Source organism: Peromyscus californicus, unplaced genomic scaffold (assembly GCF_007827085.1).
Source record: "Peromyscus californicus insignis strain IS unplaced genomic scaffold, ASM782708v3 Scaffold_5__1_contigs__length_169319896, whole genome shotgun sequence".
In the NCBI taxonomy this organism is placed as follows: domain Eukaryota; kingdom Metazoa; phylum Chordata; class Mammalia; order Rodentia; family Cricetidae; genus Peromyscus; species Peromyscus californicus.
The window spans coordinates 128,479,360-128,503,765 of NW_026294573.1; the positions used below are offsets into that span (position 1 = coordinate 128,479,360).

Consider the following 24,406-nt stretch of genomic DNA (forward strand, 5'->3'; position numbering starts at 1 on the left):
GCAATCATCCACTGCCAACAGCTCCCCAGGATGGAGCAGGGACAAGAGATCATCTGCCCCATTTCTACCAAGATTTTGGTTGGCTTGCGCTTGTGCTGGTAACCATAGATGCTGTGAGATCATGATTGCAACGGCCATATCATGCCCAGAAGACGGCATTCCACTGTACCCCTCACCATCCTCTGACTCTTACAATTCTTTTTTACTCCTCTTCTGCAATGTTCCCTGAGTCTTGGCCATGATAGTGGTGGGGCTAATATAGACATTCCATTTAGGGCTGACCACTATTGTCCTAGACAGGGCTACTATTGCTGTGATGAAACATCATGGCCAGCAGCAAGTTGGGAAGGAAAGGACTTATTTGGCTTACACTTCCATATTACTGATCATCATTGGAGGAAGTCAGGACAGGAATTCAAACAGGTCAGGAACCTGGAGGTAGGAGCTGATGCAGAGGCCATGGGGGAGTGCTGCTTACTGGCTTGCTACTCATGGCTTGCTCAATCTGCTTTCTTACAGAGCCCAGGACCACCAGCCAGCTGGGGTACCACCCACAATGGGATGGGCCCTCCCCCATCAATCACCAATTAGGAAAATGTTCTATGGACCTGCCTACAGCCCAGTCTTACGGAAGCATTTCTCAATCGAAGTTCCCTCCTCTCAGATGACTATAGCTTGTGTCAAATTGACTTAAAACCAACCAGCACACTTACCCTTGGCATTCTGACCAGTTATGCGTCTCTCTGCTGACTACTGACCACTGCAAAAGAAACTTCTCTGAAAAAGGTTGATGAGAACAGCCTAGGCCTATGGGTATAAACGTTTCTGTTCCATTTTTATCTCTAATTTCCCGTTTTCTGTTACATTAAGCAGTTTCAGATCATTTGGGGGCATGATACACATCTTTTGAAAACATTGTGTGCCCTTTGCCACAGCTATCAGTAATTGAAAGTAACCTCGCTGTACAGAAGGAACAGAGATGTTACTTTAAATATAGGGATAAAATTCAACACAATGGTGTTGTGGAGGAATATGGTATGCATTGTTTTATTTAGTCTTCCTCAAATTAAAACCATACGCAGCTCCCCTTTTGACTAAAACTAGTTCCACTACAGAATCTAGCCACCGTCTCTCCCACAATCAGACAATTGTTCAGCTCCCACAGTGCTGTGTGGAAAGCCCTTGGTAAACATCGTTACTCAGTAGATGTTTCAGCCAATGATGAATGTTGTGGAAGCATTTTTTACTCCGGTTATGTCAAAATCACTGGAAGTGTATTGAATCTTAACTTTGTGTGTCTTGAGCATCTCAAATAGCTGTGCGCATCTAAGCTCATGTTTTAAGTTTAACCGAATATCACTTACAGGGTCCAAGTTCATGGGCAAAGAAAGCCCGTCTTTATAATCAACAGAAATCATTCTGGTCTTTTGCTCTCTTACCAAACAAGTATTAACTGAGCATAAAACAGACAGTACCGCTTTCAAGAACCTACATTTTAAGAAAATAATAGTAATAATACTTAGTTATCATATTAATTTACTGAGAACTTACGATAGGCCAGGTACTGTGTTGAGAGCTTCCTGCAAATTACTTCAAACAATCGTTATCCTGTGAATATGAGACATTAATTTTCCATTCTCATTTTAAAATGAGAGGAGAGTTTGAGGAGATGGCCCAGTGGATAAGAGTGCTCACCGTGAAATCAAGAGGGCCTGAGTTCAAATCCCCAGAACTCACCAGCATTGGAGGAGACATCAGGGTCCTGGGAGATTGGTGGTTGACCCATCCTGGTTCAGTGAGAGACCTTGTCACAAACATAAAATGGAAAGCAATAGATGAAGACACCTGATGCCCCCTCTGGCCTCTGTGTGTGTGTGTGTGTGTATATATGACCACCCACCCATTCACACGTACACATCCATCTACCACATACACGTGCACACCACAAGAATGAGAAGTAAGATAACCCACTCAAGTCAAGTTTGAAGTTTGTTATCTACAAGCCAGAGTGATGGTCAAAGCCTTTAACAGTAGGGATAACAAGAGTGCCCAGCACCAGGAACCAGGAATGGACACTGTTCATAACCCAGAAGGAGGTGCAGATGGCCAGTAGATTCCCTCATTCCTGGATTGTGGGCAGGACCTGGGGTCATGGGAGAGGATCAGATCGGCTGAGAAATGGCCTGCTGTTTGAACATTAGCTATGACCATAACACACTACCCTTGTAAGGTCTACATAAGTGGAGCTTCAGGCTGGGGCTTCAGTTCAGTAGAGAGTGATCGTAGCAGGTACTGTGTAAGCCGTTCCATGCAGACCAGGAAGTAAGATGTGATGTCAGGGAGGCAGCAGGGCGGCTGATTTTTGAAGGAGCTTTATGTTGATAGCAGCCACTCCTAAAAGATACACAATATCCTTTCCATATACATCCTGTCTCATTGAGTTGACCTTGTTTTCATTCTGCTGGCATGGAGGTAGTCTGAAATTTGAAACTTTACAAAGCAGTAAGATTTAGTTGAACTGTTAAATAATTGAGGCCAAGCAAAACCTGCACACAAATACGTGATTAGGTGAATTGCTGCTGTTACTGTTGGAATGTAACTGCTCACCCAGTAAAAGCTAAAGGTGTGCCCCAATTAGAGTTTTTCAAATGTGTGCTGATATTTGTATAATCGTGATGCTGTAATTATATTCAAAGGAATTTGTGGTCCTTGGGGGACACATGGCTATAGAAGACACTACTGCTGCTGTAATGATTTTTCACTGTTTATTAATGATACAATAACTTCGTCAGTGTTAACGTCCAGATAAAATGGGCTGTTGATGAGATCATTGAAAATGTAAACTACACCGTAAGACACTTTTGTGACTGGAAAACCCACTTTGGTTACATTCTTCTGAAGAAATGTTTTTTCACAGGGTAGGTGGCAAATATCCTTTTTTGTTTTGGTTCATAGTCCATCAGCTGTATGATACCTGGGGTTTCCATGGCCTGTGTTTTTGAGCATTAAGAAGGTATATCTTGGTTTTCATTCACCTTCATAAGTAACACATTTTTTTTTTCACCCAGCAACTGACATTCTGGTAAGTGGATCAACAAGAATTAGAGAGGGAGGTAAATAGAAGCAAGACATGACATGACACCTTGTCCCTTGCTGGGTTCTTTTACTGCCCGCAGTGCCAGGAGAGTGTGCTGCTCCATACTGGCTCTTTCATGTTCCTGAGCAGCCTGTCCTGAAAGCTTCCATGGAACAAGTACAGCTGACTTAACCTACCGAACAAAACGGCTTTGTCCAAGACCCTAAGGCATAGCTTGCTGGAACTAGATGATTGCATCTTCAGAATAAAAAGTTCTTATTTAGCTACACAGATGAGGAAATGGATGTTTTCTTGTTATAGGACAGTTTAATATACAGTGCTGCATGGGGTCAACTTTGAAGATGCCTCAATCCGTTGTCGGAACACAGTCTAGGAATGGAGTCATGCAAAGGGGATGCTGAATGCTTGTGAGAAAACTCCAAGAAAACAAGAGTTTTGTGAGCTCAGTTTCTTCAAAAACCTGGATTTGTTTTTGGAATATGTTTATGTGTTCCTCCCAGGGGTAATGGATAGGAGTGAGTTTACTTCAGTTCTTGTTATTAGTATGTCTCTATGGAAAAACAAGTTTATGCCATGTGTATGGCTTGTCCTTGTGATTGTATACTTTACTCAGGTGACCTTTTTCTTAACCCTCAGAGTATAAATTGTCCGATGCTCTGAATAAAATTGCCTATTGCATGAGATGTTAGTCTGCCTCATTTTTAGGCTCCACTCTCTCCAGGCTCATGCTGCCACCTAGAGTGGTAAACAATTCATAGTCATATAGACCATGACCTTGAACTTACTGGCTGGGACTGTGGTCAAGGCAATTTATCTTCTGGAAGTCTCAGAATTTTAAAAGACAAATTTCTCAATAGAAGGTCTGCTGACATTTTGCAGCAGATGATTCTTTGCAGTGGAGAATCCCTTCCACAGGGTAGGATGTCTATCATCTCTGCCGTTAATTCTGGTAGCACTTTCTCCCAGTTAAATCATCCCCAATTGAGAAACATGTTCAGTGTGAAACTATAAACAATAGAACTCATTTTACAGGAATGATAGGAAAAGTAGTCACCCATATGCTGGTCATATTTCTGTCACTGTGACAAACATCTGAGGTAAATCAACTTAAAAAAAGGAAGGTTTATTTGTCCATAGTAACAGGTCCATTCCTATGGGGCCTATGGTGAGGCAGTATATTATACCAGGAGGATGCTGAGCAGGCAGCCCATCCATCGCATGGTGGCTGGGAAATGAAAGAGAGAGGAAGGGTCAAGGTCCTGATACTGCATCCAAAGGCATGTCTCCACTGAGTTCACTTCCTTACCGAGTTCCACTGTCTAAAGGTTTCCACTGCCACTCTTGGTGGACAAGTCTTTTGTATGTGGACCTTTGAGAATCTCAAAGGCACAAATTTGTAGCAGGAATCCTAAAAGTTCTTATTAATAAGATCAAACCTGAGGCCAGTTATTGGGGTGAATACTGGAAGGTCAGAAAGACAGAACAAGCCACAGCCACCTCACCTTGCCTGATCCTCAGCTGGTCTTGTTTCCTCAGACTGGAGGCCTCTGAGTCCTCATCCAGAATGGGTCTCAGCTGAACTGCTACTCAAAAGCCTGAATGCTTAACCAGCCAAATGCTTCTAGTTTCTGGTCCTCACGCCTTATATACCTTTCTGCTTTCTACCACCACTCCCTGAGATTAAAGGCTCGCTTTCTGGGATTAAAGGCATGTGTCACCATGCCTGGCCGTTTCCAATGTGGCCTTGAACTCACAGAGATCCAGAGGGATTTCTACCTCTGGATTGCTAGGATTAAAGGTGTGAGTGCCACCATTTTCTAGCCTTTGTATTTAGTGGCTGTCTGTTCTCTGACCCCAGATAAATTTATTAAGGTACACAATATTTTGGGGAACACAGTACCACCACACAAATTGCTGATCTAAACCATGTCAGATCCCCCAAATGCTCTGAGTTCAATATCTGTTAATGTGCTACCTTATATGGTAAAGGGCAATCAGGGTGGCACTAAGGTCGCTAGTCATCTGGTCTTAGACGATCTGGAGAGACCCAATGCAATCATGGGGATTCTTTAACAGTGAGAGTGGGTGAGGAGCAGAGGTCAGAGTGATGAGATATGAGGACTTTTTTGCTAGCTTTGAAAGTGGGTAAAGGTCCAAAGAGCAGTGGAATGTAGACATCCATTAGAAGCTAGAAAAGGAGAAGAAACAAATTCTTCCAAAGATATAAAGAAAAAACACCTTGACGATTTAGTGATATCTATGTAAATCTTCTGGCTGATATCATAGGATACATTTGTATTTTGAGCTACCAAGGTGGTGCTAAAATTTATTACATCAGCAATAGAAAGCAGAAACAATAGGACTAGACCCTTACACCATATGCAATAATTAGTATTTCCTCAAATATGATATTCAGATAGACAATAAGCAACAGAAAAGATGTTCAATGACTGTCAGATGCTAGGTGATTGCCAATCAAAACGGCATGAGATTCTACTTCATGTCCACTAGAATACCTGTAGTAGTCACACAATAACAAATATTGACAAGGATATAAAAGGGGACCTTGGATGATGCCTGTGGGAATATGAAATAGTTCATCTGCTTTGGAAAGTGGTTAGTAATTGCTCAAGTGAATAACAGAAAATCTGGGTGTGGCGATGCATGCTAGGAATCCCTACACCAGAGAAACTAAACAGACAGGCCGTTGAAAATTTGAGACCAGCCTGGACTGCACAGCGAGACTTTATCTCAAACAAAGAAACAAACAACACACAGGCACTTATATAAAAATTCTTTTCAGCAATAACTCAGCATTTACATTTCAAGAGATTTGAAAACATGTATCCATACAAACCCTTTTACGTGAATGTAATAGATGCATTATTCTTAAAACCAATACACAAAATACTCAAAAGGGCCCCAAACTGTTTAATGGATAAGCATGGGGACTAGATAGAATCTCCAGGTGACAGTAGCATGAGCCATAGTCCCTACTTTTCGCAACTGTCCTGAAGACTGTTGGGATATTTTTCATCTCCTCACTCCTTGACCTGATTTCTACTTCCTTTACCTTGGGTGGGTACTTCAGCCAAGAATGGTCTGGACACTGACCTTGACCCTGTCAGGTCATAATTACTACAGTCACCTGTTTGCTGTTCTTCAGTGGGAACGGAAGCACTGAAGGAGCTCCAACGAGTCCTTGAAGCTGCATTCTCTTCTCTGACCCAGAAAATAGCAGCAAGCTTAACTCTTTATTGCAATCAGAGCCAGGTGTCCTTACCAAGAGAGTAACATTCTCCAACTGTTGCTTAATGAACTTGGGGAACCCAACGTGACCCCACATTAGTTGTGGTTCTGGATTCAGTGTTGGATACCTGGTGAAGAATTTTTCCCTCCCTGAGAACTGAAGCATTTAACCAGGCATAGCTCAGAACGGTGGGGGTAGGAAATCTAAGTTGAGCAGGTGGACTCAAGGGAGTCATGCTGAGAGGAGCTGCTCTTATCTCTACCCTCTCCCTGAGCCTGTGCAGTACACTTGGCAGGAAGAGGCTCTATGCATCACATGTTTGTAGAAGGCAAGTGCAACATTTGGAACGGCCGTGGAAAACCTGCAGGGTGTCAGCTTAATAGCACATGTGCTAGTGCTGTGACCGGTAAGAGTTACAATGTCCACCTGGTGGTTTAACAGCTCCCTAGAGAGTTCTCGTCGGGAGGCAAAGAAGCTGCAGCCTGATGTCAGCAGAGCATGGCAGTAGCAGATGCAGTCACTGTGTTGATTAGGGCGTTTTTTTTGTTGTTGTTGTTATATTTTTATTTATTTATTTATTTATTTATTTATTTGTTTGTTTGTTTATTTATTTATTTATGTCAACTTGACCCCAGATAGAGTCATCTGAGAAGAAGGAATCTCAGTTGAGAAAATGCTCTCATCAGACCGCCTTGTAGACAAGTGTATGGGGGCATTTTCTTGATTCATGATTGGGTGTGTTTCATGGCTGTTTCCTCTAAGATCAAAACAGCCACCTTACAGGGAAGCTCATTAAGACAGGACGTAAACAACTCGAAATACCTTCTGGAAGTCCCTGAAACTGACCAGATTCACTTGTCCCCTCCCTCCCCAAGAGTATATGAACAGTAAAGACTGCCAAGAGAAGAATCAGACAAGCCACGCCTCTTGGAAGAAGCAGAGACCAGCCTAGCAACCGGAAAGAGTTTCAGACCAGAGAAAGACACTCTCAGCTTGTTGAGCTGCCTGCAGGCTGTGCGGTGCACTCCAGGCTCCCAGCTTTTGTGGACTGTCATCCAAAGGAGGGAGCTTTGGTGACGCAGCTGTCTTTGAGTCACTTCATCTCCTGTAAGTCACTCCTCACCATATTCCTGTGACTAACCCCAATAAACCCGCTGGACACCAAGCTGGACTTCAACGGTATCCGTACTTTGGTCTATCATCAGTTCTCTTGCTGTGGGATGTTCTGTATGGCAAATGTGTTGCAAATTAGTCAATAAATAAAACACTGATTGGCCATTGGCTAGGCAGGAAGTATAGGCGGGACAAGGAGGAGAATAAAGCTGGGAAGTGGAAGGCTGAGTCAGAGAGACACTGCCAGCTGCCACGATGACAAACAGCATGTGAAGATGCCGGTAAGCCACGAGCCATGTGGCAAGGTATAGATTAATGGAAATGGATTAATTTAAGCTTTAAGAACAGTTAGCAAGAATTCTGCCACGGCCATACAGTTTGTAACCAATACAAGTCTCTGTGTTTACTTGGTTGGGTCTGAGTGGCTGTGGGACTGGCAGGTGAGAGAGATTTGTCCTGACTGTGGGCCAGGCAGGAAAACTTAAGCTACATTCTCTCTCTGGGGTTTGTTCCTATCTCTCCAGGAATAGAGTCCTACAACAACATGGAAGGGCCCAGCCCACTGCTGCAATCTTACCCCTGGGCAGGTGGTCCTGGGTATATAAGAAAGCAAATTGGGCAAGCTAGGAGGAACAAAACAGTAAGCAGCACTCCTTCATGGCTTCTGCTTCAGTTCCTGCCCCCAAGTTGCTGCCTTGAGTTCCTTCTCTGACTTCTCTCAGTGACAAACTTTGCTTGGAACATGTAAGCTAAATAAAGCCTTTCTTCCCTGAGTTGCTCTTTGCCATGGTATTTTATCATAGTGATAGGAAGCAAACTATTACAGAAATTGGTACAAGGATTATGGGGAATTGCTGTGATAGACCTAACTATGCTGTCTTTTGGAGGATTGTGGAAGTTTTTAGAACTTTGGTCTTGAAAAGCTGTTTAGTGCTCAGTAGGTTATTTTGTGAGAGTCTGGAAGATAAGAATGCTGAGGCAAATGCAGAGGATGGAGGCCTGGCTTGTAAAGTTTCAGAGAATGTTTGTGTGACATTTTGTGTTAAGCATCCATGGAAATGAAGCCTGTGATTCACTGTAACAATAGATACTGGTCAGCTGGGGCTGAAGAATCAGATGTGATTAATAAGACACCAGCATCATTTATTCATGCAAAATCTTCTGGGGAGTGTTTCTTCAGGGTCAGCACACAGAAGCTGTGGTTCAGAGAAGGCCAAGACTGCATCTCATACTGTCAGCCTAATGTGGTAATGTGTAAGAGTCTCCCAGGTGGTAATGGTTTGGGCATGATGAGAACTTCAGAAGTGAGGTGGCCATGGAGAGAAGTAAGGCTTGGCACCATATGGCAGAGTTGGAGTTCCCTGAGAGAGGCCAAGAGGCCATTGGTGCGGCCTGTGGAGACCCCAGCACAATGGAAATGCCAGTACTGTGGGCAGGACAGTGGCAAGTGTTGCATGGAGCTGGCTGAAATTGCCCGTAGCTGGACTGAGCCTAGGACACAAGTTGTGTGTGCTATAGATGGCAAAATTGGGGAAGTGTAGCTTCCCAATTCCTTTGGACCCAAGAAGATAATAAGTGAATCCCAGAACTGGGACACTGAATATCTATATGGTTGAAGTTTGTTTTGGTTTGATTTTATTGTGACTGTGCCCTGGTTCTTCCCTCCTGTAATAAGAAGATATTTAGCTTATTTTTATTTTGAAGGCGCTCACAGTTGAGAGACTTTGATATATGAAAAAGATGAAACTTTTAAAGTGTTAAAATGTTTAAAGACTGTGGGACTTTTAAAGCTATACTACATTTTCTATTGTGATATCAATATTAGCATGACATCTTGGGGACAAACAAGAAAGGAAAGTTTATGGTTTAATAGTGATATGTTTGTGTGTCAAGTTGACAAGGGTTCAATTGTGTTGGTTAGTTTTTTTGTTTGTTTTTTTGTCAACATGACACAAGCTAGAGTCATCTGAGAAGAAGGAATCTTAGTAGAGAAAATTCCTCCATCACACTGACCTGCAGGCAACTCTGAGGGGGTATTTTTCTTGATTGATGATTAGTGTAGAAGGGACCATCTCACTGTAGGTGGTACCATCCCTGGGCAGGTGGTCCTAGGGTGTATAATATAACAAGCTGAGCAATCCAGGAGAAACAAGTCAGCAAGCAGCATTCCTTCAAGGGCTCTGCTTTAGTTACTAACTCCAGGTTCTTGTAATTCTTGAGTTCCCATCCCGACTGTTCTCAGTGATAGACTATGATTGAGAAGTGTAAGCAAAATAAACCTATCACATGGTGTTTCATCTATTTGTTTTGCAACAGAAAGCAAACTAATATAGATGTACTCCACCAAGGAGACCAAGGGCAGGCAGACAACACTGTCCCCCCACCAGACCTCTTTATATCTAGGTAGACCACAGGAAGGTGACAGCCACTTTAAGGGTCAATTATACTCCCCAATTAATTTGCAACTGAGCTCACAGACACACTCAGGAGTGTGTTTCCTAGGTGATTCTGAATCCCATCAAGTTGACACTCAAGACCAACCATCACACCAGACTGCCTAGTCTCTGAATTTTCATTTTTGCTACTTCCAGGCCCCAGTTAACCAGTCAGATCATTTACTACTGTCTGCTATTCTAATGGAATTTGAAACATCAATATAGAAAACCCTTAGCAGTACTTTCTATAAAGGGATCAAAAACCCGGGGCAGTGGTTGAAATGAGAACGGGGGCGGGGGGGGGGGGGGGGGTCCAGATGATTATTAAAGAAGTATGCCAGCATGCTGATGGAAAAATCCAAATGAAATAGGAAATTAGGATATCAAGGCTGTTGAGAAGACTCAATGGGTAAACGTGCTTGCTGCTAGTCCTGATGGCCTGAGTTCGAATTCCTAGAACACACACACACACACACACACACACACACACACGTGCACACAAGATGTAATTTTAATATTTTAAAAATGAAGCTATAGTATAATATACTGAGAATAGGATGCATAGAGATGGAGTCAGTGACCTTGAAATATACTATAAGTGGCAATATTTCATTTGAAGATGAATGATGACATATAAATCATTTTTATATAAATTTTAACATGAGTATATTAATGAATTATCTATTAAACATATATTAAGAATGCACTGGGAATTAGGAACATGTTATTTCTAAAGAAACAGAGATAAACAAGAGCTCCTCAGGAAATTCATCATGAAAGAGGTAATGGTAGAAAAAATTAATTGCTATTCAGCATGAGGCTTGCTCTAACAGAAGCACATAGAAGAATCTTCATTGAGATATCATATGTTCAAAATACTCAAATAGCTCTTCACGTACATGAAACTAGGCAAATGTGGAAGATACATCACTAATTCTTTCAGGGCTCTGAAGAATCTGCTGTGCTTCTAAGGGAATCGCAAGAGAAACTAGTCATTTTTCATTTAGCCTTAATCTTTTCTTCCTGCAAAATGATGGGCGAGGCAACCTCGACGTGAATGTGGTTATTAAAAGTCCCAGTGTGAATAGGTAGTGCTGTCAGCTACAGATCCTGGTCGATGGCTGGTATACGGAGCCATGAAGATAACTGGCAGAAGAATGTTGTAAACTCAGATGTGCGGCCATAGGAAATTATTAGGGGAAATTGCATTAGAATGGAGAAATGCTCGATTTATTTGGATTTTACTGTCTTTTACTGAGTATGGATGTTTCATAAAATTGCATGATGTGAGTCAGTTTACCTTGAGAGGGAAAGGGGAATACGGTTTTGGAAGAAGATTTATGCCCCAAACCTGAAAATCAATATAGAAAACCCTTAGAAGTACTTTCTATGAGGGGATCATAGATCTCTGTTTCCTGTTTCTATAGCATTGGGAGTGGCTCTGCAGATGGGAACATGGGTGAGGACCACATGGAGCTGACTGCTGGCAGCAAGCAGCAGTGCATTGGAGGATGAGCTGCCCTGAACCAAACCAAGGCTCATTTTGTCCCCAGATTGTGTGAACCTTAGTAAACTCTCATGTCCTCTCCAAAACATATTATTTTCAGTTGCTTTAAGATTGAAATGCTTTTATGACTTCTAATTTCACTAGCTATAGATTACTTTAGCCTCATAACATAAATTGCATTACACATAGATGCCCAGTCTGGTTAGAGTTGAAAGGGTGATATATATTTTAAAACACTTTTTAAAATTACAGGTGGTATTGCTATTCATTTTTAACACATGTCATAGGCCTCTAAAATGTCACAATTCTAAGTTCTTTGCCAAATAATGACTAGTGGCTAGCATTCGCATGGTACATAGGTCCTGGTTTTGTTCTCCTTTATTCAAGAATGCCTCTACCATTTGAAGATTATAAAGTTACTCTGTAGTGAGCCAGAATTGTGGTACTCTCAACTTGGGAGACTGAGTCTTGAGCATCCCAGGCTAGCCTGTGCTATGCAGTGAAAACCTGTCTTAGAACAAATTTTAAAATAACTTTGATTAATTGGCTCACTGTGTGTGTGTGTGTGTTTGTGTGTGTGTGTGTGTGTGTGTGTGTGTGTGTGTGTGTGTGTGTGTGTGTGTATGTTACAGTGATCTAGGTACATATACACATACGTTAGTATTTCTATTTGCCTGAATGTATTTACTAGTTAGTGGAGGATTTGTTTAAGAGAGATGCTTATGTTGTTAAGGCAATCAGCTTTCAAAACCACAGAGAGGTCAAGAAAGGGAAATGAAGTGACAGGAAAAATACGAGTAAAGCGTGGAGGAAATGACTCCTTTTCTTTTCCTGGGAAAGTGTCTCTTTTTCAACTCTCCTCCTGGAACTTTGCGTATGTATACTAAAGTTACATTGAGTACAGGCAGCAGATATTTGTAAAGAGATCTTGCTTGGTGGTCAGTCATCAAGGAAGTTCCCAGTCATCCAGGAAGTTCCCAGTGGGGGAGGGGGGAAGGCAAGCCTGAAAACTAGGGCTTTTTGGGTTTCAAGATCTTACTGATCTCAGCTCCGAGAGAGAGAACAGCATGCTATAAGCTGACGTCAGATAGGAGTTACCCAGAAGCTAGCATCAAATTTAAAGTTAATGCAAGCACAAATCTGATTCTGGGCTCAGGAGGCAGCCTTGTGGCCGGCCTTCTGGGATAAGGCACTGGGCTTCCATGTGAGCTCAGCTCTTGGATAATGCTGTTGAAAGTGCTTGATGTGGAAGCCTCTGGACTGGACAGAAAGGTCCTCACAGAGCCGCAAAGGGCAGGAGAGACATAGCTCCCAGGCTTTCTCTTTAAAAGGAGCTGTGGAGTGCTGGTACTCCTGAGCAAACATCCTCAAACAGATGTTTCTTGACACTCACCATGCCCTCCAGAGCCGATGAAAGCCCCCCGAACATCGCCAGCACCAGGTCTTCCCTGTCTTTTGTTGGTTTCTCCAAACCCTGCTCATTCCTTTATAAATCCACCCATCAGACTTGGCCCAGTGTCCCCAGCAGAGTGGTGCTGTTTCCTTTTGGGACCTCAGGGCTACAGCCACCGTGATCATTGTCAAGATCCCGAACAGAGACCCTCCTTAGAGCCAGGGCATGTGATGAGACTTTGGGCTTATTATACTTTGTGCTCTCTTTGAGAACATGGTGTTTTGAAGTTTTAGCTTCATGGAGGAGGAATGCTAATTAGACTTACACTGATTAATTAGAGTCTGGGCTTCATCTCCTAATCTTTGCACCCCGGAAGTCTTTCAAAACTGTAGGTCAGGTTCCCAAGATTCAGAGAAGAACCTTGAAGCCAAAACCCAGCTGCATTGGTGGTGAAGTCCAGCTTCCACTGAGATCTGGACCTGAGAACTCCTTTCTTCCTTCTCAGTTCGTTGATGCTCTTACATGTTTTAGCTTTGATCCATGACTTCCAGTCATTTTCATCCATGCAATCATCTTATCCCCAGAAATGAAAATTCTCCCTCGTTTTCTTTAAGGACATATGAGAAATTTTCTCTTTTACATCCTTCTCCATCCTCTGAACATCATATAATATGTTTGTCTGTTCTATATTCCGTGTTATTGTATAGCAGTTTCCTCTGAATTGAAACATTCCCTCCAGGAAGGAGGAGGGGAGCTCATGGGATACAGGAGCCATGAGGATTCCCTCCCCAGGTTTGTTGAAGCAGAAAATAACTACATGGTGAGGAGACTGACCAGCTGAGCTTCAGACATGCTGACCAGCAAACAGACAGGCAGCTCATAGACCCCTTGAGCTGCCTCCAAGTTGTACAGAGAGCTCCAGGGTTGCGGCTTCTGTGTCAGAGTGATGGATGGGGCCTCTTATCTGAGTGATGGCTGCTCCTGTGAGTCTCCCCTCCCCCCCCACTCCTGTGGTAACCCCAGTTAAAAGCCACTGGGCCCCCAGGTTGGTCTTTGGTGCAATCGTTCCTTTGATCAGTTGTGGGCTCCCTCTCTGGGGTGAATAGATGTATATTTTGTGTCTCCTGAGGGAAAGTCTCTCACAGAAGTGTTTCTTGTTTCAAGTGTGAAAATATCATTCATGTTCAGACCAGAGAATGTGTATGAATACTTTCCTCTCTTGTTTTTTTCCTACAGTCAGTCGTACTTAAGTTTTCCCAGAATCAAGGGCTTTCATCCCATACCTGTCTTAAACATCTTTTTTAGAATTTATTTATTTAGATTTTATGCTTATGAATGGTTTGCCTGTATGTATGTATGTATGTATGTATGTATGTATGTATGTGCACCATGGAAGTGTCTGGTACCTAGACAGGCCAGAAGAAGATGTCAGATTCCCCCAGAACTAGAGTTATAGATGATTGTGAGCAGCCACGTGAGTGCTGTGAGTGGAACCCTGTTTGTCTGCAAGAGCAGTAATGCTTTTAACTGCTGAGCCATTTCTCCAGCTCCATATCCTAAGTATCTTGATTGATGGCTTAATGATACAGATATTCATAGATGCAAGTCATTTACCTAAAGATTACTAAATGCATTGTCCTAATCTTACCATGATGTGTCTAATGCTGCCATTGAAAGGTCTGACATCATACCGATGTCTATACCTTAGTATTCAGTTTTCTTTTTCTCTGGAAGGTTTCTGGAGCTTATTTTTTCCCCTATAATTCAATGAAACAAAGTTAATATGTCTCTTCAAAAAGATCTATCTTGTCATAGTCACTAATTTCTGGAAATCTACATTTTTCCTTCTTGAACACATTTTAATTATATGTCCATCTTCTAGGACTCCTGTGTTTTGTGTTCACTTCTTGTCTTTTATATTTCTGAAATTTGTGTCCTCCCCCACAACATTCTGATGAATTAAAAACTATTTTGATGATATCGTTATTATCAAGTTCTTCTGTGTTCATAGCTTATGTAGCAAACTGCCTTTGTTTCAATTTGCAGCTTCTTTTCTAATCTGCTTGGCTGTTAGCTACAGGGTTTTCTTGTTTCTGTCTCTTGTCTTTTGGGTTGGGAGTGCTCAGAGATGACATACTCTAAAGCTGTTCTGAGGAAGTGGCTTTCGATAAGCCTCACTGTTAGACGGTGACAGCCCCACACCCACCGGAGACATTTTTATTCTAAAGAGTTTAAAAGACTCTTGATGTGTAAGTGACAGAAACTATCTTATGCTGCTAGAGATTCTATGGTGAATGGGACAGCCCCTCTCAGCAAAGAATTACCTGAGACAAATGTCAGCCGTAGCAGGGTGAGAAACCCTGTCCCAGATGAGCGGCCGGCATGCTTTCTCATTATGGATGCCATAGTCAGTAGAAGAAGGCCATTTCTCTGGTGTGTGTGGGCAGTTTCTCCAGGGAAGGATGCTCCAGCTTCTCCTGGATAACATAACCTGGGCACCCCTGTTTCAAACTAGGCAAAGGAGGTGATTGTTAGTATGAAGGCTTTTGCTTTAAAATCTTTTTACTGTAGCTTTTTACACTTTTCCTCTTCATTTGTACTCTCTCTGCTCTGAGTATTCCTGGAGGAGGTGTCACCAAGTTGAAAAAGGCAGAAATAGGATATATGGACCCACGTTATATTCTTACAGACTTTCAAGCAATTGACTTATTAACATCCACTCATCCCCACATTTCACATCGCTGAGCCACTCTGGAGTCCCGTGGGTGTAATTAGCTTGCTTCTGGGTGGCATCACACCTGCAGACACTTAGACCTGACCTTACTTGATCCAATAAACATTTATTCCCCTTCCATGTGACTTCCTTCCTAATACAGTGTGGTTTGGGGTTACAGATGTTTCCTAGGTTCAGCAAAGATGGGATTTAAGTTTCTGTTTCTCATTCTTACTGTGACAAAGACGTTGGGAAGTCTGTAAAAGGGAGTAATCAGGACTTTTACACCAAAGAACAGAAAACCTAGTCTGCCTCTTCATTTGCATCAGGTTCACAATTTAAACACACCTCCTGCTCTTTCCAGTGTTCCGACAGTGGCTCTTTGAGCCCTTGCTCCTCCATCGTCGGTATAGCATGGATATTCTTTCTGCTTTTCTTTTTCTTCATTTTGTGTCTCTGAGCTTTGAACCCAAGGCCTCATGAACACTAGTCAAGTGCTCTACTACTGAACTACACCTACCAGCCCAAGTTTTTCTGTTTGTTAATGATAAAAAGGTAAATGTAATGAATTAGTGATTTTGAAGTCCAGGGGAGAGATGAACACCCTTGGGAGACAGGAGGATAGTGTTGGAGGAGTGAGACTAGTTGAAACTGAAAAGTTAGGATGGTGTTCGCTCATGAAAGAATAGGGGAAAAGGAGAGAGGATAAGGAGGAGATAGTTATGGCAGAAACAATACAGATTAAATAGATGAAGAAATGTAAAAGTTGTTACAGAGAATAATGATGGCCATTATTAGCATTTGGGTGGCAAGGCCTTCTAATTCTCACATTATATCTGTGTAGAAGACAGAATGTTTATTGTCATGTTCCCCAAAGTACCTTTGAAGAAACTTAGGCAAAGAGATGTTTAACAACTTACTCAAGGTCCCTTGGATGGCAAGTCACAGAGCAGGAAGGGAGGCTCAGGTGGTGAAGTCCAGAGAGTGAGCTTCTCATAATCTCAGGAGTGTGTCTTCAAGAGGAATGTCACTACAAGGTAACGATGCTGGGGGATAGGACCAGGGAGGATGTGTAGAGCCTGTTTGTTGAAAGGTCTTGGGAGAGATTAAAGGGTTTGTGTTTTAGCAAATTGATTGCATTTCTGGAATTTATCAGCTTATGGATCTCAGTGCTAAGTCTTTTTGATCAACAGTTCCCATCCATCAAATGAAAAGGCCTTACTACTTCCCTGTTCTGGAGTGTCTTAAGTTCCTCCCATGCTGCCCTGAACTATTTCTCTACTCTGACACCTTAATTCCGAGTTAGCATGGCTTCTACCACTCAGCTGCATAGACTAGTGCCTCTGGGTGACAGATCTCCCTGCAGATGGGTCTCTGACCACACTTCTGCTAATGTCTCTATAAGAACTAGACTCCGTTGTCCCAGTATTATTTATTACAGACTCCTTTCTCCCATGAGATGCTCCTGACACACTTGGTGAAAGTCAGTGGGGCCCAAATGGTTTGTTTTTGGATTCAGTTCTGTTCCATTCATTTATTTGTCTATCCAGGAGAGAGCACTACATTATTGTGGTTATTTTTCTTGTTGCACAATGAGTTTCGGACTCAGAAAGCATTCATCCTCCTAAGGATGCTTTGGCTAGCCTAGCCCATTGCAATTTCACATTAATTTTAGGATCAGCTTGTCAGCCTCCACAGAAGAGCTCTGTGGGTTTCTGTTGGATCCCTGGGTCAACTTTGAAGTATTGCTGTTCAAAATGAGACATTTTCCCAACTAGTTAAATTAAATCCTTCAAAATTTATTGAAACAAAATTTATAGTTTGCTATTGTTTAAATTTTAAACTAGAAAAATTTATATCTATGAGTGTTTTCCTGAATCTATTTCTGTACACATGTGTGTGCCTGGTACCCAAGTAGGGCAGAGATGGTGTTAGATCCCCTGGGACTGGAGTTATAGGTGGATGTGAACTGCCATGTGGGTGCTGGGAACTGAACCCAGGTGCTCTGGAAGAGCAGCCAGTGTTCTTAGTCACTAAGCCACCTCTCTAGCTTCTATTCTTGTTTAAATTTATTCCTAAATTGTTACTGTTCTGATGTTCTTATAAGTGGAATTGATTTCTTAATTTCATTTCTGTATTGTTCATCTCAGACTTATAGAAACACAAGAATTTGCCGGGCAGTGGTGGCGCACACCTTTAGTCCCAGCATTCAGAAGGCAGGGGCAGGTGGATCTCTGAGTTCAAGGCCAGCCTGGTCTACAGAGCTAGTTCCAAGACAGTCAGGGTTACACAAACAAACCCCATCTCAAAATAATAATAATAATAATAATAATAATAATAATAATAATAATAATACCAACCACCACCACCAAAAGCCAAGGATTTTTGTGTGCTGGTCTAACATCCTGCAAGTTTGTTGAATTTGTGTACTAATACTGTGCTTTCTGTTGTGTTCTGTTGTTTTTGAAACAGCGTCTCACTGTGTTACCCAGTTTGCCTTCAAACTTGCTGTCTTCCCACCTTAGCCTCTTGAGCACTGAGGTCACATGACCAACGGCATCATGTCATCTTCTAATATAGTTTTGTGTCTTCCTTCACCATCTGGGTTCTGTATTTTTTTTCCTTCATTGCTCTGACTGGGATCTCCAGGACAATGCTCACGGACATCCTTGTTTTGTTTCTGATCCATTACGCAGAATATAACTCTGTAGTTTTCATTGACATCCCACCAGCAGGTTTAATAAGTTCCCTTTATTTGTGGTCCATGGAGTGCCTCTTATCATGAAAGATGTATTCTCCCAAGTGCTGTTTCTATACTTAATGAGGTGATCATTTAATTTTGTGTTTAGCTTGTTGGTATATGTTACAGTGGTTGGTTTTTAAGATACTGGACCAGTTTTACTTTCCTAGGATAAATTATATTTCATATGGTGTTTAATCCTTTTTATAAGTTCTGAGTTCTACTTGCTAGTATTTTGTTGAGAATCTTTGTACCTATGTTTGTAAAATATATCAGTCTGTAATTTGTTGTGATATCTTTCTACAGTTAGGACAGCAGAATAAAACTGGTCTCATGAAGTGGACTAAAAAATGTTACCTTCTTGGAAAACTCAGCAATGAAGCCAGAAAGAGCCCAGGTTCTTTTTACTTTCTTTCTGGGTGGTGTTTGGCTACTAATTTGGTTTCTTCACTTGTTAGAGGCCCATCCAAACAATGTCTTACTTCCTTTTTTCTTTTTGTTTGGGTCTCATTTTACAGCTGTGGTTGACTTGGAGCTTGCCATCTAGACCAGGCTGACCTCAAACTGATGGTAGTCCTCCTGCCTCTACTTCCTAAGTACTGGCGTCATACCACACACTCAGCTGGTCTCTTGATTCATGAGTTACTCTTGTCAGTTTGTGTCTTTTTAAGAATTTACCCATTCATTCCATCTAAGTTGATTAATTTTTTGTGGATAATAATTTATATTGCTTGTTTATAATTCTTTTTGCTTCTAGGATTTTTACAGTAATGTTCTTCCTTTCATTTTGGGTCTAGTAATTTGAATCTTGTCACTTTACCTCCTAGTCAATCTTGTGGTATTTCTGTGGAGCTTTACAAAGAACCAGTTTTTTCTTTCAATAATTTTCTTTATCATTTTTAGTTTATATTATGTTTTAAACATGTGTTTGTTTATTATTGTGTGTATGTCACAGCACATGTGTGGAGGTCTGAGGACAGCTGGCTGGAGTCCGTTCTCTCCTTCCACCATGGGTTACAGAGATCTAACAAGGTCATCAGGTTGGTGCAGCAAGTGCTTTTACCCACCACGCCATCTCCCAGGATCTGCTCTTTGTTTCTTGTGTTGATTTGAACTGCTGTTTGGAGTCACTTGCTTTCATTCTGAATAATTTTCTTAGTATTCCCTAATTAGCGGGTCTAGGGTTGGGGATTTAGCTCAGTGGTAGAGCGCTTGCCTAGCAAGCATAAGGCCCTGGGTTCGGTCCTCGGCTGGGGGGGGGGGGGCGGGAAATTAGTGGGTCTACTAGTAAACTGTTCTTATTTCTTATAAGAATGTTTAATTTTGCCCTCCTTATTGAAAACTAGTTTTGCTAGGTATGATACTCTCAGTCAGGTTTTTAAAAATTTCAGATCTTTTAGTATGTTTCCCCCGATGTCTGCCTTGGTGTGTCTGACGTGGCAGCTGTCAGTCTTACTAGGGTTCTTTCCTCATCGTGATCTTGCTGCTGTCAACATTTCTTTTTCTTTTTGATTTTTGAGTGATATTTCTACTTGTGGATCTCTTTGTTTTTGTTAAAATGGTATTCATCGGATTCCCTTGAGTGTGTAGACTAGTGTCTTCAGCAGTTCAGGTTGTCACCTCCTCGAGACTACTTTCTGTCCCCCCACCCCCCAGCCACCTCCTCTCTTCCTGTTGCTCCTGTGTGCACAGGCTGGTACACTGCTATGGCTTACTACATTCCTCTGTGGCTCTATTCATCTTGTTTTATTTCCTTCCCCCCTCTGTTCTTTACTTACATAATATCCATTGACTTCTCTTTCAATTTTCTGAGTCTACCTTCTGCTATTTCAAATATTCTATTGAGTTCCTTCAGTGAATTTAATTAATTTCCATTACTGTTCTTTCCAAATCTATAATTTTTATCTGGTTCTGTTAATAATTTGCCTTTGGCATTCTTTATAATACATTGCTATCTTTCTCTAATGAAGATTTCCTTGATATTTTTTGAGCATAAGGAGTTCTTGTTTGCTTGTTCTGAGACAGGATCTTACTGTGTTGCGTTGCTGGCCTGGAACTCATTGAATGATTAAACTGACCTCACAGAGATCCACCTGTCTCAGTTTCCGGAAGGCTGGGATTATAGCTGTGTGTCACCATGCCTGGCTCAACCGGATGGTTTGCAGACAAAGATCTATTAAACATTAGGGTGTCACCATAGGCAGTTTCTGGACCGTTTTCTTCCCTTCTGTGTTTATGTCACACTTTGCTGTTTTGTTTTGTTTTGCATGTCTCTTTTGTGATAATTGTTGAAAACTGGGCATGTTAGATAACATGGCAATTCTGCATCCTGTTGTCTCCACCACAGGATTTGCTTTATTGTTGTTTGTTGATTTGTTTGTTTAGTGACTTGGCTGCATTATGTTTCCGAAGCGTGCCTTTCCACAGAGCACAGCTGTAGTGCTGCTCCTCAGGAGGCACAGTCACCCCAAGAGAAGAGTGGGGTTAGCAGAGTTTTCTTTAGCTTCTTCTTCCTTAATCTCTCTGTTATTCCGTCTGCTTTGGTGGGCTTATTGTTCAGCCACTAGACTTTATTAAATATTGGCTGACTCTTTTTATTGTTTTGGGCCATTGCATGACACAAAAATTACTCTATAATGCGATTTACTTCAAGACAAGCCTCTTCACAGGAGTTATTTTGAGAGTAGTTTTGGGGTTTTGTTCTGAAACCTGGTAGTCATTTATGTATGTGTTCACTTGTTCAAATGTATGTATGTGTGTGTGTGTGTGTGTATGTATGTGTGCATGCCAGAGGTGAGGTGTGGGTTCACTTATGTGTGTGTATGCACATTCGTGTGTGTGTGTGTGTGTGTGTGTGTGTGTGTGTGTGTGTGTGTGTGTGTGTGTATGTGTGTATGCCAGAGGTGAGGTGTGGGTTCACTTGTGTGTGTGTATGCACACTCGTGTGTGTGTGTGTGTGTGTGTGTGTGTGTGTGTGTGTGTGTGTAAACCAGGTCAGGCGTGGGTTCTCTTGTGTGTAGATGCATTGTGTGCCTCTACATTTGTAGAGGCCAGAGGTCCAGCTTGGGCATTATGCTTCAGGCACGGCCCCCCTTGTCTTTCGAGGGATGGTCTCTCACTGGCCTGGCACTCACTGCTGAGGCTAGGCTGGCTGGCCAGCAAGCCTCGGGGAGCCACTTGTCTGCCTCCCCCACACTGGAATGACAAGTAGTTCCCTGGCCTGGCTATCGAACTCAGGCCCTCCGGCTAGCAAGGTAAGCACTCCACTGATGGGGCTAGCTCCTGAAACGCGGCAAGTTTGGTCGGTTGGTTGGTTGGTTGGTTTTGCTTCTGCCTCAGTTTTCTCTGAGTAAACGGCTGGCAAAGGCCTACCCTGGTTCTCACAGCACGAATAGTCTCTCTCAATTGTTCAATTGTTCACTACGAGTTTCCAAAGCACCTTGATGCTGAAACCTTGGGACATTGTTTCCAGTAAAGTCTGTTCCTTTGGGGAAAACCTCAGAATTCTCTTTTCTCATAGAGTACTTTCTCACAGGCAAAGTCTTTGATCACTGTTCTAGATTTGGGGATAGGGAAAGGGTCTACTCTCAAAACATTGCCCTGATTTATGAGTTGGACGTGGGGGGACGACACACTCTGGTGAGTATAAACGAGGTCCCAGTCTTCTTGGCCTGCCTTGCCCGGGGTAGAGTTTTTACTGTGTTTGTTGGGACTGGGTGAAGGAAGGCGCCCTCAGCCGTGTTCATCGGGGATTTAGTGTGTGCACACCAAAGGCAGGAATGACAGAGGCCGCTGGGCCTGCCTCAACCAGGAAAGCCTTTCAATGCTGTGCCCTTGTACAAGAGCTGAGTGGAGCAGGAGTCTCGTCCTGTCTACACCCTCCTAGAGAGAAACCCCCGTCACGCTCGACTGGGGTTGAGGAAGGAGGAAATGGATCATGACACTGGCTGGGTCCAGGCTTAATGTATTTCTTATGGAGACTTAGCAGATCTTTAAATATGTGTTTCTTCATTTGTCATACATACATACATAATACATACATACATAGGATGATTTCCAAAAAATGTGAATAACTTTGCTTCTATTTAATTTTCACCAGATATGGTTGTTTTTCTGGGAAGTAGGTCTATGGTGCAATTTTTTTTTATTCCAGAAGCAGAAGCCTCAGAAATCATCAATTTTGTAAAATATTTAGTTATGTGAAGGCATGATCATGACCTAATAATGGACAGCAAAATAACTTAAAACTAGTTTCAATATAGTTCCATAGATATATGGCTAAAAAATTTAAATAAACATGTTCTATATATTGATAGACATTAGAAAATGCAGTCATAACATCTTGTATAATATTAGAGGGACCAGCCTTAATATTATACATCCCAGGGGTTCAGGAGAGAGAACTACTAATGGCGAGGACTATTTTCGGGAAATAGAATCTCAGCACACCGAGCTCTATTGTCCACTTGCTTTAATTCCTCTGGCATAACATCCTATATACCCAGCTTCAGTTCTGTTCTCGTGCCTAGCTCCTTTCTTGCCTGATTTCTCTCTATACTTATCTATTGCTCCCTCTAAGTTCTATCTTAATTCTCTCGTCTTAGTTCTGCCTCATCTAGGCCCTTTTCAGCTTGTTCTTACCCAGCTAGTACTTTCCCATCTGGCTCTTCCTCATCTTCCATCTCGTTCCTCTGGTACTCTCTTCTAGCCATTCAGCCTAGTTCTTTCCCATCTCAGTTTGTTCCTCTCAAGTTCTTACCTGTTGAATTCTTTCATTCTCTTTTCTCTTCTCCCCCCTCATGCCCTGGAAGTCCTGGTATACAAAGCCAGGCTTCCAGGATCAAATGGAGGGGTGATAACAAATCACATTGAGAGGCAATAACCATTAATTATCATTTGGAACCCCAAAGGGAAGTGACCAATGGGGAAATGAATTAACTAAAGGCTAAATTCGGGTAATATCTAAGAAGAGGGAATCTTATGTGCTCAACTATAGTCTTAAACGTGATTAGTAGAAAATGTTAAGAATCTATAAGTTGCTAGGTCAATGGGAGAAAATAAAACTGTCTTCTTTTTTTCTGTGGCTCATATCTGTCCAAGCTATCTGCCATTTTTCTGCAGAGTTGGGGAAAGTGTGCTCAGTCACTAGGCAGCCTGTGTACAGCTAGATGCCTCTGGCGATAGTTAAAGGGAGATCTGGAACCAGAGGTAAGATTTGGGAAAGGAGGAAGTAAGGCTTAATTGGCACATCCGCCAGGCCTTCTCAAATGGGTAGCCTGGATGCTTAAGTCTGTTCTTAGAGAGTACAGAGGTATCTCTGATAAGGTACTTTCCTCCATCTGGGGATGGACCTGGCCAGATGCTGCCAATGATGATAATTACAGGGAGGCTTGAACTGGGGTTCTGGCTGAGCATAGCTGTCAGCACAGAAAGTTATCTAAGTATTCCTAGAAGTGGTTAGGTAAGGAGTTAAAGGTCTATAAAGTTAGTAAGGCTGTAAGAAAGGAGGGTCCAAGCTAAATTGTGTAAAGCTATTACTTAACGTCCACCTGACCTAGGTGGTGTCTCCTTGTGGAATTTATCTTAAATCAGGAGTCTTGCATGTGGACTGTTATTACTGCTAGTCCTTGAAAGTGGCCAAGGGAGATATCTGATTCCAGAGAAAGCCTTTCCTGAGGCTGTTCTCCAAATACCTGGAATGTGTATGCCCAGAGAGTGAGCAGTCCACACTGTTAGCCCTTCTTAGGGAAAAATCAACTGGGAAAACTATGAAGGCACACATAATTTTCATCACAGAAGACAGCTGATATATAACAAGCCAAGTAACACCAAAAGCTCCTTGGAATTTGACTTCCTCTGGAGGAAATCCTTGATCCCTCCAGGTAGTGACTTTGCCATAACCAGCTGAGTTCTTATGCTATATTCCTGCGGCCCGCAGCAATAACATTGATTTTCTTTTATTTCCCAAAGTATCTTTTTGAATTTAGGGAATATCAGTTATTTGTTTACTTATTTATTACCTTTTTGTTGATTATGGGGGATGTGCCACGGTGTGGGTATAGACTCCACTACAACTTGGTGGAGTAGGTTCTCTCCATCACTTTCAGGTAGGTTCCGGGCATCAAACCCACGACGTCAGGCTTGCCTCAGGCAAGAAC

General features: G+C 42.2%; 1 protein-coding gene across 3 annotated transcripts in view; it reads left to right on the forward strand.

Moving 5' to 3' along the window:
* Dnajc5b (DnaJ heat shock protein family (Hsp40) member C5 beta) overlaps positions 1 to 24,406 on the forward strand; it is a 241,546-nt gene that overhangs the window by 57,939 nt on the left and 159,201 nt on the right. For 2 of the 3 annotated variants that reach the window (XR_008213795.1, XR_008213797.1), the window contains one exon: positions 520 to 3,780. The exons of the other annotated variant lie outside the window; for it this stretch is intronic. The gene's annotated coding sequence lies outside the window, so the exon portion shown is untranslated. Of the gene's footprint in view, positions 1 to 519; positions 3,781 to 24,406 lie in introns of those variants that run through there. 3 annotated transcript variants of the gene reach the window in all.